The sequence below is a fragment of the Suricata suricatta genome, chromosome 13 (genome assembly GCF_006229205.1).
Source record: "Suricata suricatta isolate VVHF042 chromosome 13, meerkat_22Aug2017_6uvM2_HiC, whole genome shotgun sequence".
NCBI lineage: Eukaryota > Metazoa > Chordata > Mammalia > Carnivora > Herpestidae > Suricata > Suricata suricatta.
This window is the reverse complement of record NC_043712.1, coordinates 54,494,232-54,508,524: the sequence shown is the minus strand read 5'-3', so window position 1 is coordinate 54,508,524 and position 14,293 is coordinate 54,494,232. Positions and strand designations below refer to the sequence as shown.

The window sequence follows — 14,293 nt, the reverse complement described above, 5'->3', positions numbered from 1 at the left end:
CTCTTAGGACGGCATGTTTCTCTTATTTAGGATTCAGTGACTGAAACAATTTTTGCTGTTGTTTAGAAAAGTGTTGAGAACAATGCTCCATTGGAGATAAAGTGATTGACCCCTTAGTTGAAGAATCCTTGTTAACTTAAACATTATTTGGAAATGAGAATTAACCAATCTAGAGCAGGGTGGGGGGAAATCTTACTTTTACCTACCATTTTGACTTTGGCTGCAGAGTATACTCTGTGAAGAATTTAATGCAGGATGTTCAGAGATCTTTCATTAATATTATTCCATTTAATCACTTATTGTAATGTTTAGAAAGGTAATCCATATTATCTAAACTTTGAAAAATAAGACAATGTGAATTTCCTGACCCCACTGACACTGTCCTCTCAATTGGTCTATGCACTTTACTTGCATTATGTCTCATTGTCTCTGAATGGTATAAATCAAATACCAATATTTAACCTTGAAGATAAATGCTACACATTTTTCAGATTCTTAGTTGGCCTTATGCCTTTGCATTAAAAAATCTTGCAGAAAATATAAGAATGAATGTTACATTACAGAAGATTTTTTCTTCCTTGTAGTTAAATTTTCCAAATTTCCCCCAATAAACATGTACGAAGTTTATTATCTAATATAGAACATAACATAAACATACATGTTGCCTGCAATATCATAGGTATCCAGTAATTGGTTGCATTATTTGTGAGGGGCAAATTAGATTAGCTGATAACAGTGTCATATATTATGAAGAGAAAGCAATACATATACCCATTTCTAATACACCTGTTTAGCACATTTACCTGAGACTGATTTCTTTTTAGAATATTTTATATTTGCTCATTGTCCTGACCCATCATTCAAGTTAGAGAGTATAAGACAATTCATTGCAGAAATTCTGTATATTCTAGAGAATACTTCTCAAACTATGCACTATAGAACACCAATCATGTAACATCCTCTGGGGAAAAATCTGCGGTGAAATAAAATTTGTTGGAATTTATTTCTAAGCTTTTGAGGAATCCTCTCTTTATTCTGAAGAAGTCTAACTTGATTTGTCTATAATCAGTTCTGTGAGGAGTACCTGGGTGGCTCAGTTGGTTAAGCAACCAACTTCGGCTCAGGTCATGATCCCACAGTTTGTGGGTTCGAGTTCCACATCAGCCTCTGTGCTGACAGCTAGCTCAAAGCCTGGAGCCTGTTTCAGATTCTGTATCTCCCTCTCTTTCTGATCCTCCTCTGCTAGTGCTGTCTCTCTGTATCTCAAACATAAATTAAAAATATAAAAAAATTAAAAATACAACAGCTCTGTGAAAATCTTTAATATTTTTAAACCATACATTTCCCCCAGATATATTTATTTATAAGATCTTTCATGAATGATCAAAAACTAATAACATAGCACAGACTCATTTTCTAAGACACACACTTTACAAATACAGAGAAGGGTTACAAAAGGGAAATGAACTTTCTTGGATATTTTATGAAAGACAATAAAAAAATCTTTTTTTATTTTGTTCATGTACAAATTAACTGAAAGAATGTACAATATCTGTTTCTTCAAAGTGTTAAATATCTGAGCTACATTTAATATCCTGTCAAGTTTAATGTGAAGTAAACAAATGATGGCATCAGTGTCCTAGGACTTATTCTCCATATTTGTCAAAGCAGTTGATTAGCATTATGGGTATAAGAAGTTGGTGATGGGAGCATTGTAAACTTAAAAATTAGTGATGCTTCTGTTCACTGCTGAGCACAATAGTAGTTAAAATGAAGAAATGAATAAATAGTAAAGGCCAAGAAATTTCATACCTAATCACTACAACTAAAAGTTTACAATCATTATTGGTAGTCTTCACATTAAGAGATCAAACTGGTGTTTGAAGTAAACATTTTCATTTTGTTCTTCTAAATATTCCTGTGTTAGGACTGGTAGGTGCCAGACTTAGCAAATAATTTGCCTTGATCAATACTACTAGAGCAAGGGAAAGATTGGTCCAGTGATTAATTTCATGTTTACTCATGGGAACAAAACAGCTGAGTATATTTGTCTCTATAAGCCCTTTTCCCAGATGTAATTACAAATGGAATTGATCAACTCATGTGTTTCCACTGAGGCAGAAGTGGGCATATGAGAATTGCTAGGGTGTGTAATAACTTAGTACAGATCGTCAGTCCTCAGGGCTACAGGGAATTGGATATTAGAGTCTTATTTTAAAAGAAAACACTTTTTCTTCTTCAAGTTCCTTCCTTCTTGTCAAGGTTAAATAACTTTCTCTTCTGGCATCTTTGTAGAGCCTTGTGAAGCAAGGCTAAGAACTGGATGTTTACCAGTAGCATGGCAGAGTTGGAAGAATAGGTTTAGGAGACAGACAGACTTCGCTGAAGATTTTTAAGTTGCTACAAACTCACCTTCTTGGAGCCTCACCCGCCTCATCTTTACAATGTGGACAATGATACAGAGCTTGCAGAGCCATTATGAGGATTATACAAGATCAACTTTGTAAAGCAACCAGACATTTGCAGAGAAGTGGTAAGCAATTTATAAAAGTCATTCTTCACATTTTAGATATTATTTTTGTTGTATAACTTCTATAACACATCATGGAAAAATTTATTTAATATGTATGCCTTATTAAGCAGTCAACCTATTAAACAGTAAAAATATCTGTCCCAGTCATCAACTTTTTAAGCTGGGCTTAGCACACTAAATTAATAAGGGAAATGTCAATAAACTGGATTAAAATATATCCTTGATATCTCCAATCTCATATAACTGTACGCATACCCACATAATTAGATACTGAAGTCACTCACATCTGCCTTCACTCAGGAACATGACCAAATGTAGATACAAAATAAAGAACTAGAATCTAAGTATTTTGGCTAACTAAATTACCTTTTTGACATTTTAGAAAAGCGAAAGAGATCCAACTATCTTGGTTAACTCATCTATATTTTTGAAAACTTAAACTTAGGTTGTTTGTGTTTCAAACATACACTTACTACATTTAGTAATACCTTGCCCAGCTCTGATTCATATAATGCTACTGCCTCTGAAGAGTTTCCTAAAATATTTGTATATTTGTGTCTGTCTATTATATATCTTTCCCAAGTTTGAGAGACTAGCATACCCTTTCGTCTATTGAGAGCCAGAGCTAGTATGGTAGATTGTGCTGTAAATTTTCTGCCTAGAGGCTTTAATGCACTATTCTACAAACATCCTCAGCCAATGAGCAGTTTATCACAGCTTTCTGATGTGAGCGTGTTCCGCAATGTGTGTTTTATGCCACAGAGGCCTTCCTTTCTGCCATTTATTTTGTGCTGGCCAACAGTTCTGATTTCTAATATCCGATAAAATTTGTATGGATGAGAAACTATACTTGCCACAAAAAGGCATAATTCTGGGCGTTAAAATTCAGATTGTATAAAGACTCATAATGCCTGTAGGAGAATGATGAACTAGAATGAAAAATTAGTAGCGAATTAGGTAGCAGGCAGAAATACTCTGACATTGTAAAGGGCATCATATACTTCATTGAATCCTAATGTAAAATGAATGGACAAGTATAGCAGGAAGATGGAGGGTGTGATCTGTCATAGTTTCAAGGGATCTTAAGACAATGGGAGAGACGGCCAAGAGAGGAAAGACGTGTCTCAATGGATACTCTGCTATAAAGACCGTCCAACGTTCTGATTCAGTAAAAACATCTTCTTCAGGTTCCATCTTTTTCCCTCTCTGTCTCTCTTTCTCAACTTTTCCGTCATTCTATGCACATGTCCATTTCATCCAGATTTCCAAATATCATATATATATACATATATACATATATATATGGTTATTGCGTAACTATATTCCTATGCATTTTACTTTGATACGAAACAAAATCATGATGGGAAAAAATGAGTGCTATTTTTATTTATCTCTTATTTTAAGGTTTGCCCTTATAAACAAAATGATATAAAACTATAAATCAATCTTTATATTCTTAATTGCCCTAGTAATTACCAGCCAATTCTATCCTTTTGGCTATAGACACATATTCCTAATTAATGATTGTTCATCTCTGGTCTCAACTGACCAGGATGGTCAGTGACAGTTTTCTTCTAAATCTTAAAAATAGGCAAATTGGATTTGAATAAATTTACTAAACATTTTTGACTCAAATCCTTATTTAATATGCATAACATAATTTGTCCCTAATCGTTTTGGTGCTCTATAGCTGCTTTGTTCTCTTTTGCAAACCAGTTGTGTGTTTCTCTGCATAGTTTCTTCTTGTACTTTGGGAACCATTTTTTAAATTAATCTAAATAAAGCTAATAGTGGCTGTATCAGTGAGGCCTCTTTCAGTTGCCAGTGACAGAAAACATAACTAAAAATGCCTTCTGTGGGGCACCTGGGTGGCTCAGTCGGTTAAGCGTCCAGCTTCGGCTCAGGTCATGACCTCACGGTTCGTGGGTTTGATCTCATGGTTCATGGGTTTGAGTCCCGTGTTGGGCTCTGTGCTGACAGCTAGCTCAAAGATTCAGATTCTGTGTCTCCCTCTCTCTCTGACCCTCCTCTGCTCAGGCTGTCTCTGTCTCTCAAAAATAAATAAAAAACATAAATTTTTTAAAAAATGCCTTCTGAAAAAGAGAATTTATTCAGATAACTGAAAAGCCTGACAAAAAGCTGGTTTCAGGTATGATTTATGATAGGAGCTCAACTGATTTCCCCTGGAAGATGGCTTCAGCATCTTCAAATTTTGCATCTTGATTTGTTCAATTATTTCCTAGTTTCTTTTTTTATTTTTTTTATGTTTTTATTTTATTTTTGAGAGAGAGAGAGAGACAGAGTATAAGTAGAGGGAGGTGCAGAGAGAGAGAGAGAGAGAGAGAGAGAGAGGTAGACACAGAATCCAAAGCAGGCTCTAGGCTCTGAGCTGTTGGCACAGGGCCAAAGGGGGGCTTGAACTCATGAACGGTGAGGTCATGGCCTGAGTCAAAGTCAGACACTCAACTGACTGAGCCACCCAGGCACTCCTAATTATTTTCTAGTTTCTTAAGTAAAGCCCTATGGCTAATGGTGAATGGACTAACTGGAATGTGATAGCCATTACTGTGTCCCTAGAGTTGGAATGCATTAATCTTTTACAACGTTAGGTCTTACCCTCATAAATGAGAGTGCAATCAGCTCTACTTGAACCACAAACACTGAATCTACAATGGACAGCGTAACCCAAAACTGAAACAAAAGACAGAAAGAAAGAAAGAAAGAAAGAAAGAAAGAAAGAAAGAAAGAAAGAAAGAAAGAAAGAAAGAAAGAAAGAAAGAAAAAAGGAAGAAAGGAAGGAAGGAAGGAAGGAAGGAAGGAAGGAAGGAAGGAAGGAAGGAAGGAAGGACGGACGAATGAACGAACAGGGCTGAACAGCCCAAACAGAAAGAAATTAATACTCTGCTTCAAGTCTCATTTTTGCCAAAAATAGCCATTTATTCTTCACTTCCATCAGTCCCCTTGGACATTTCCCCATTATTATTGTCCTTACAGGTGCTGTTCTTGGAAGAAGCTGTATTACAAGTGAAGATGAATCTGCAAAGCAGGAAAATGAGAACCTCTCCTAAGGGGTCAGAACCCTCTGATCCATCTGAGCCATTGAGTAACAGTTGGTTGAGTTAACAAAAGGTATGCAAGGCTTGTTCTAAAGTTTCAGATTAAATGCTAATGGCCTCTTCATGGAAGTGACTTTGTCTTTTCCAGGATGTTCTAAAAGATTTATCGAAAAAAGATGCTATTGATTATAAAACACACTATTATTTTATGTATCACTGGGACAAAGATAAAAGCAGTCAAACTATGACACAACATTGATTGTAAGATGTTTGCAACATATGAAAGATGTTATAAAGGAAGAAAATGTGCATCTTAGAATTCATGCCATATGAAATTGAATATAATTTACATTGGGCTATATAATATAGTTGTTGAGGGCATACATTTTAGAATCAGACCTGGGTTTTACACCCCATGGTTCACATACAACTTGCTTGTCTATGTCAAATTACTTTCAGTTTTCTTATATTAAGAAAGGATTATACTTTAAGGATAAAGGGTTATAAAGATTTAAAATAGATAACCAATGGAAAAATCCATCGCTCATAACTGTCATAGTAAACATTCAATAATTCTAACTTTTATTGTAATTAATTTGAGATACATATACATGTTTTATATATAAAAATAGAAAGATGTTTCAATATATCTGGAACCACAACTCTGAAGTGCTAACTCTTGTACCCACAGCACTTTCTTATAAGGAAAATGCCATAACCAATTGTTTATAAAACAGTTGTTCTTCATCAATCACCGCTCATACTGTTTCTTCTTCCTTAGAATTACCCTTCTCCCCTTCTTTTCCAAAGAAGCCTTTTTCTTCCATGTTCTCTTCAGATTTCATTTCTTCTTCATTCTCTTTACTAAACTTCTTGTAGTGCTCATTAGGGCTATTTGCAAATATCTCATTTCACCCCCTTTTTAGTTTATGGAAGAATTTAACTCTCTTTGCCATTTAAGCCTCTTTGCCATTAAGCATTCCTGGATATTTTGCTTTGCTTAAGGAAAGGAGAGCAGAAGGCCAATTACTGACAGAGCTGGAAGTATAATGGCCAGGAAGTAATTCTCCAATTTCCTTGCCTCACTTTTCATGGAAACACATACAGGCAGCACTGATGCCTTCTTCAGTGAATATCCTGAGCCAAGAATTCAATATGGAACAGAAATTAAGGATGAAGGAATCTAATTTTGCTTGTGTGCATTCTTTAAAATTTCCTTTTTTTATTTTCCTGACCATAGCAAAACCTAAGCCAGTAGCTCCCAACTAGAGGCAAGCTTGCAGCCCAGCAGACACTGTGGCACAGTCTGGAGATATTTTAGGCTGTGGCAACTGGGGACAGCAATGTTACTGATATGTACTAGGCAGAGGCCATGGGCTATTGCTGAACAGTCTCAAAATGAAGAATTATCTGGCTCGAAATGTCAGTTGTGCCAAACCTCAAAATGCTTGATTTATGTTATCTTAACTGATATGTTTTCCATTTAAAGTTGACACTTTCTATTAAAATTAAACAATTTTTAAGGACGCTTCATTTATGCTATCTTAATTGATACATTTTTCACTTAAAATTAAAGTTTCTTAAATTCCTGGATTAACACTTATATATAGGTAACTAATAAATGTTCATTGAAAGTTACTACATTTATTTCAGATATTCAGAATAGAGTACCACAAATTATTTTGAAACCTTGCCTATTGGTGCTTTCAAGAAGCACAAACAACATATTTATTTAGAAAGTTCAGGCTGGAAGAAATGTTAGAGCTCCACAATAAAATCAAGTAAATATAGATGGTGAGTTGAAAACTCTATTGCACTTTAGGGAACCGGGAACATAATTTACCAAACATTGGTCATGTACAGTTTATAGCCTTATAAAAATCAGAACTAAACTGAATTAAAGTAAATGCATTTAACAGAGCTATATAGTGGCCTTCCTCCCTTTGATTTCTGCGAAATACTTTTCAGCTATATGGTGGAGTTCTGTCTGAAAGAGAACTAACAAGATTAGTTTAAATCTCTATAGGCTTTGAGATATTTTGTGCTTTGAAATATCCATTTTGTCTTCAGGGATTAATGAAAAGGGAGTCATTTTTCCTATTGCTATAATTTACCCACAATTTGAGGCATAGCAAAATAGGTTTTCAGTTAAAGAAACTTCAACTGATCTTCAAAAGAGATTTTTAGGAGCAAGTATAAAGTTTTCTAAGTTTCTAGCTTCTAAGTAACTGTGAAAGCTGACAGACGAGTCTCTCTGTGCCACGAGAAAGATGAGCAAGAGGGTGAGCAGCTGTAAACACAAGCTTCACTTAGGACCACACAACCCTGCTTTAATGTGTTTCATATTAGTTCATGAACATGTATGAATTCAAGACTGTGATATGGGGGAAATTATAACAAATGTATAACAAATATATAGTATTTGGTTAATTCATGCAGTCGATTTACTTTTTAAATCTACATAATTTTGGGGTGGCTGCATAGTTCAATCAGTTTAGGGTCTGACTTCGACTGAGGTCATGTTCTCAAGATTCATGAGATCCAGCCCGGTATTGCATGAGCTCAAGCCCTGCTCCAGACTCCACTCTCTGTCTCCATCTCTGTCTCCGTCTCTGTCTCTGTCTCTGTCTCTCTCTCTCTCTCTCTCTCTCTCTCTCTCTCCCCCGCCCCCCACTCACTCTCAAGCTCTCCCTCTCAAATTAATTAGTTTATGGGTGTCATCTGGGCTTAAAGAGATTTTTAGTCGCTAGTGATAGTCTAATAGCAGAACCGTTTGCACTTAAAAAGTGGTAATAATTCAGGAGTGCCTGGGTGACTCCGCTTGTTAAGTGTCCGATTTCAGCTCAGGTCATGATCTCATGTTTCATGGGTTCAAGCCCCAGGTTGGAGTCTGTGCTGACAGCTCAGAGCCTGGAGCCTGTTCAGATTGTGTGTCTCTGTCTCTGTCTGCCCATCCCCCAGTTGCGCGTGTGCTCTCTTTCTCTCTCTCTCTCAAGAATTAAAATTAAAAAATTTAAAAAATAAAGAGTGGGAGGAATTCACACTACTCTATTTCCTAGGAAGAAAAAATATATAAATTGTTAAATAAAGGCTTAGCCCAGTCCATTATGACTGTGTCACCACAAACGCACCCCCTTAATAACATTTAGTAAGCTTTTGCTAGAAACCACGTAGGTACATAAAATCCAGTATTTCACTTAGTTCTTTCATCAGTTTTGGTAAATAACAATGTTCAGTGTTCTCATTTCCTCACATGAGAAAATTGAGGTTTTCAAAGGGTAAGAAAAGTGTCTAGTGACACATAGTAAGCTATAGAACCACCAGTCTGAGACCGAGTACCCTGAATCTTTAGCCCTAGCCACTCTGCCATCAGAATATTGATCCACCAACAGCAGCTGTCTTATGCATCACCCTGCCTCCCAACCCCAGCACTTGAAGGCAGTTTCAAGGACGTGGTGTACTTTTATCTCATCTCCTTTGTCTTGCCTCAAGGTGATTTTCAAAACAATCTGCTCAATTTTTGTGAAACACTTCACTTTCCTTAATCCTTCCTCCCCCACCCTGTTCTAGCCTCTTTAATTTTCTCCCCAGGAGAAAAGTAAGAAGTCAATAATTAAGAAGAGAGGAAACTATAGTTATAGCTAGTGTAACTATAAAGAATTTGTGTTCAGGTTAGATTATATTCAGGATATTTTCAAAGAAATTTCTCACCTGCTTTAAACATATGTTATTTGGTTGTAAGATGAAGAAACACTTCTATAATAAAAATAATTGACTTATTTGCCTCAATGTCATTAGCATAACTTTTTAAAATTTGCCATCTGTTGTTTTTAGTCCCCCTATTCAGACATTACATGTCAGGTGAGCCCACGTTCATGAGAATATTAGTAACCTTGTTCATGTCTTCATTATCATCCCTGTGGAGTGTTATAATTGCCTTTCTTTAATCTATCAGTTCAATCTGCCAGGTGCTGGCATCACCTCCAGAAGTTTGGGAACACATCATTCCTCTTAAAATCTTTCTTATAAACATCCATTCCTTTTTAAAATCCACGCCCCCCTTTGGGAAACTTAAGTTGTGAATTGTCTCCAAGATCGGCCAGCAGTCATGAGTTTTCCATCTGCCAGACCTCTGCTGCCTTCATCCTGTGGGAAATGCACAGCAAATGAAGGCATGGGCTCTAAATATGATTCTCTGCATCCTCAGAATAGAGAGTAGTAAGACTGAAAAACAGCAACCTCTTTGAGAAAAGGGGATGAATTGTTTTGAGATTACTCTCAAACCATTTGAGACGAATCATTTTGCTAGGATTACTCAGGTTTTGGAAGCCGCATCCTCTCTACATTTGCAGGACTTTGACAATAGTATGGGGTTGGATCTTTGTTTTACTTAAGCCCTTCTGCTTTTTATTGCAGTGCTGACTACAATTCGCAAAAAGAATTTTATGATCTGTGTTTGCATTTGTTGACATTTCAAATGTTTTAGAAAAGAATGTCTCTCTGCAAACATCTATAGATCCACGTTAGATATGTGTCATTTGTTCATAACCCTGAGGAGGCAGCAGAAGCCACTGAAACATCCATGCAATTACATACCCATATCTGATGATAACACTTCAGCTAGTGCTTATTATGTAGAAAGAGGTTTTTAATGATGGCTATATTTTATTTCCCTTCAGAGTCCTAAAATATAATCCACAGCCAAATGGTAATGCAAACCTAAGAGAAAATCAACACTTCAGTGTTGCACTTCCGATAACCTTATCAGCCACATTCACAAGACATTAGGGTGCAATAGATGAAGACACTTCCTGCAACTAAAACGAAATGCTCTATATTTCTCTTAAGCTCTTGTCATCTGTAATTCATGTTAGTTGAATATTTTCTCTAACTCAAAGTCACACTACTTTGACAAATTGCCTTGCAGGTGAGTTCTTCATTCTATGAATAATTATTTCAACTCTGATTTCATTGTTACCTAAATAGGGCAGAACTTGCCTTTATTTTTTGTTTTGCTGTCTCAAAGGAATAAACGAGTATAATTCCAGCCAACTTGCTCTTCATTAGCAAAGTATAACCTTACATTCTATTTGGCAGATGAAAGGTAAGCGATTCTTAAGGTGGGGTTGGGGATGGGGGGAATTGGAGAATCTTTAAAGATTTCGTACTTTAATAGGAAGAGAATTAGTCTATAAACCTGAAATAAGAAATGTATTCAGAATATATTTGCATCTGTTTCCTAAAACAGTATTTCTCACTATGATCTTTTCTCACTCTGATCTCTTATCAGAAAAAAGTGCTCTAATTCTACTGCAGGGTAGCAGGAAATTAAAGGAAGAAAATTATGCAAATGGTTGTTTAGCCTCAAATGAGACTAACATTTAGTACACAATGAAATAGACTTTTTCTTATTTTTTTGGACCTAAAAAGACTAAAATGTGACAAAAAGATATGTCTGTTCTGAATTCACACCCGAGCCAGATTTCAGAAGATGGGGCATAATGCATGTATCTGCTAGGAATGTGTTCAACAAAGCAAATCTCACTAATGTCTTAAATAAATAAAGGTGGTTTATCCTACTCATCCATGAATAGGCCATCTAGAGTATATAGAGGGGATTGGTAATGCCATCAGGGATATTGGTTCTTCTCTGGATCTATTATTTTCTGCCTTACAATTTATTTTATTTTTTTAAGTTTATTTATTTTCAGGGAGACAGAGAGCATGAGTGGAGGAGAGGAAGACAGAGAGAGAGAGAGGGAGAGAGAATCCCAAGCACTGACAGCACAGAGCCCCACATGGGGCTTAAACTTGTGAAAACTTGAGGTCATGACCTGAGCTAAACCAAGAGTCATTAACAGACTGAGACACAGGTGCCCCTGGTCCACAATTTATAATGTGTAGCTCTCTATCCATGCTTGTTGCTTCAGTCCTTACTTGAATCTTCATCACCACCACTACCATTCAAGTAGGACATGACATTTTTGCTCATGCTACATTGGCCAATACAAGTTATAAAGCCATATCTAGTTCCAAAAGTCTAGAGAGGTAGAATCCTACCTTTCTTAGGAAGAAGTGTAAACTTTAGTGAATAATATCAATATTTATAGATAAGTTCAAGAGCACTATCAGGCTAACTTGCAATTGAAAGGAGACACAGGAAAAAGAGTAACATTATTTCAAGACTTAAAGTTTTTCTTAATTGAGGAATGGTGGAGCCAATGAAAAAAATGAAGGCAGAAGCTGCTTTTAACAGGAAGAGGGTAAATTTAATTTAAGACTCTTCAGTTTGAAGCAATAGCTAAATAGGGAGCAAAGGTGGGAATATTCAGCATTCTCTGGAAGCAATAGTCTTTCAGGGGTTAAGACAGAGATGTGGATCTAAAAGACACAGGGACTAAAAAGGTATCTTAAGGCGAGATGGTGGACAAAGTGTCTGAGTGAGAGTACTGAAAAAGAATTGTAGAGAGAACCCTAGGACTAAAGTTTAGTTTTTTCTTACAAAGAGAAAAATCAGACCCAGTAAGAAAGCCTAAAAATGAAAAAGCTAAAGAAATTCCCCAGGAGACATGTATAAAGAGTTTTGACAAGGAAGAGTTAAATTATTAACTGCTAACTATGAAAAAAATCTATGTAGACTGAAATATCTGGAGTCTTTGAATATGTCAATTAGTAATAATCAGTAACAATGAATAGAAGTCCCAATAGACTAGTAGAATGAAAATATCAGTACACAGGAACCTAAGATGTTGGGAAAAATGTATTCCTCAAACAAAAATAATATGCACAGCATAGTTCATGGATATAGTAAGCATGATCTACATGTAGATGGATTGTGGAAATGAATACAAGAAAAATTTTAAAGATAAAATTGACTTATTATTCCCAAGTGTCTGAAGAACAATGGCAACAATAATATCAACTTTTAATAATTATGGAGCAGTTCACAATACCACTAGTAAAAAGGAAGTATTTGTGGCCTTTAATTTCATAAAGAGAAATAAAAAGGCCAATAATCTATACTCAGTTCATTTTTTAAATAAACACACAAGCTGTAGCAGAATATGGAATGCAGCCCAGGGGCATTGACTCTTGCCTTAATACTTTAGCAGATTGTCTTACTTCACCCTTCATTCCCATTGCACACTGTATTAATAATAATAACCACAGAATCTCAGTGGGCTAACACAATCAACATAGATATTTCACCCTCACATTGGTAGAGGTTTGGCTGACTAAGGCGGGGCTTGGTTCTCAGTGATAAGACCTGTCTAAGTTGGCTTCATGTATCTCTTTCCCTCTGTAGACCAGTGCCGTGACTTTTGCAACAACATAAGGCATAAGATACAGGAATGCAGAAAGGAATGATATTTTAATTAACTTGTAATAAATAAACGATTGAATGTTTTCTATTAAATTAGTTTTACTGTATTATCAGAGTGCTGTTTTGTGTTAAAATATTTCTACTGTCCTGTGTTAGACTAAGCTTTAAAATGAGACTACCATATATATGGTCTTTTTATGTTGCAGCTCACCTACTTAACCCTTGTGTAAATTAGCCTCAAAGTTGTATATGAAAATCACCAAAGGTCAGGAACACATTACCCTCCTTGTCTTAAGAAAACCAGTTATGAGTCAGTTATTTAGGAAGTTCAATTTGTCAGTTTTGACAACATGGCAATTGATTGCAATAATAAAACCTTTACCAAAAGCTGAATTACTTTGGGGAAATTTGCCTTGTTTTCTTAAGTGTTTTGAAAGTATGATAAGTAGATTGTGGTGTTTTTCCTGACATAAGTGCACAAGAGATATATGATCTTTTTTTGGCGTACATAGTGACAAAAGATCAAGTTGTTGGGCTGCTGGCTACAATAAACTGAACATACTGAATTTAAACTGGTCTGATGCAGAGTCAGGTTTGTTTCAGTCTTTTGAACTGATACCTTTCTATGCTTGTGCCATAATTTTATCCACAAAACTGGAAAATGGAGTAGCAGTGTGTTTGATTATTTTTGTAGTACTTACTGTTTAAATGCAATAATCCTTTATTTATTTGAATTACAAATTACTGAGTGGGCTTTAAATGATAAATTTCTTGTGTGAAGCACTTTATTAGAAATGTCTATCAAGCATTCGTAATGCAGTTTCCTATAAACAAAATGGTATCTAATTTCAATTATACGAGAGACCCTTTAGGAAAATAAATAAATAAAAACATTGTTCTGGCATTTATTTATATTTATATTTTCTAAAAATAAGACATACTATTTCTTTTTTCTTGAATTTTTTGGCATATTTAATTGGTAAAATACTACTAATTGACCAAGAAGACAGCTTTATAATCTGATGCAAATTAGCAAATTTCTTAGTTTCAAACATTTTTCACTTGTAAAAGGCAGAGACAGATTTAGTGTACTAAGTGCTAAGCCTGTTTTGAAAATGACAAAGTTTCATCTAAAATTGGAGTAAATCAAGAGTCTCTCTTAATAAGTAAGGAAGTATAAGCAGATTTTAAAGTACAAGATATAAAATCTTAGTGAGTATTTCCCATAACTGATTGTTAATTTAAAAAAAATACAATATTTTGCACCAATGATGGCACTAATCTGCCAACAGGACACTTCTAAGAAGCTACTAGGTCATATAATAATTATAAAGAGTTTTCCTTTTAAGAATATTTTATTATTCAAATATCAGCATACAT

At 35.4% G+C, this 14,293-nt stretch overlaps 1 long non-coding RNA gene across 1 annotated transcript in view; it reads left to right on the top strand.

Moving 5' to 3' along the window:
* Positions 1-2,183: 2,183 nt before the first annotated feature.
* The window catches only part of LOC115276358, a 43,341-nt gene continuing 31,231 nt past the window's right edge, over positions 2,184-14,293 (top strand). The window contains exons 1-2 of the long non-coding RNA XR_003901899.1: positions 2,184-2,533; positions 5,528-5,662. This is a non-coding gene — a long non-coding RNA (uncharacterized LOC115276358). The remainder of the gene's footprint in view (positions 2,534-5,527; positions 5,663-14,293) is intronic.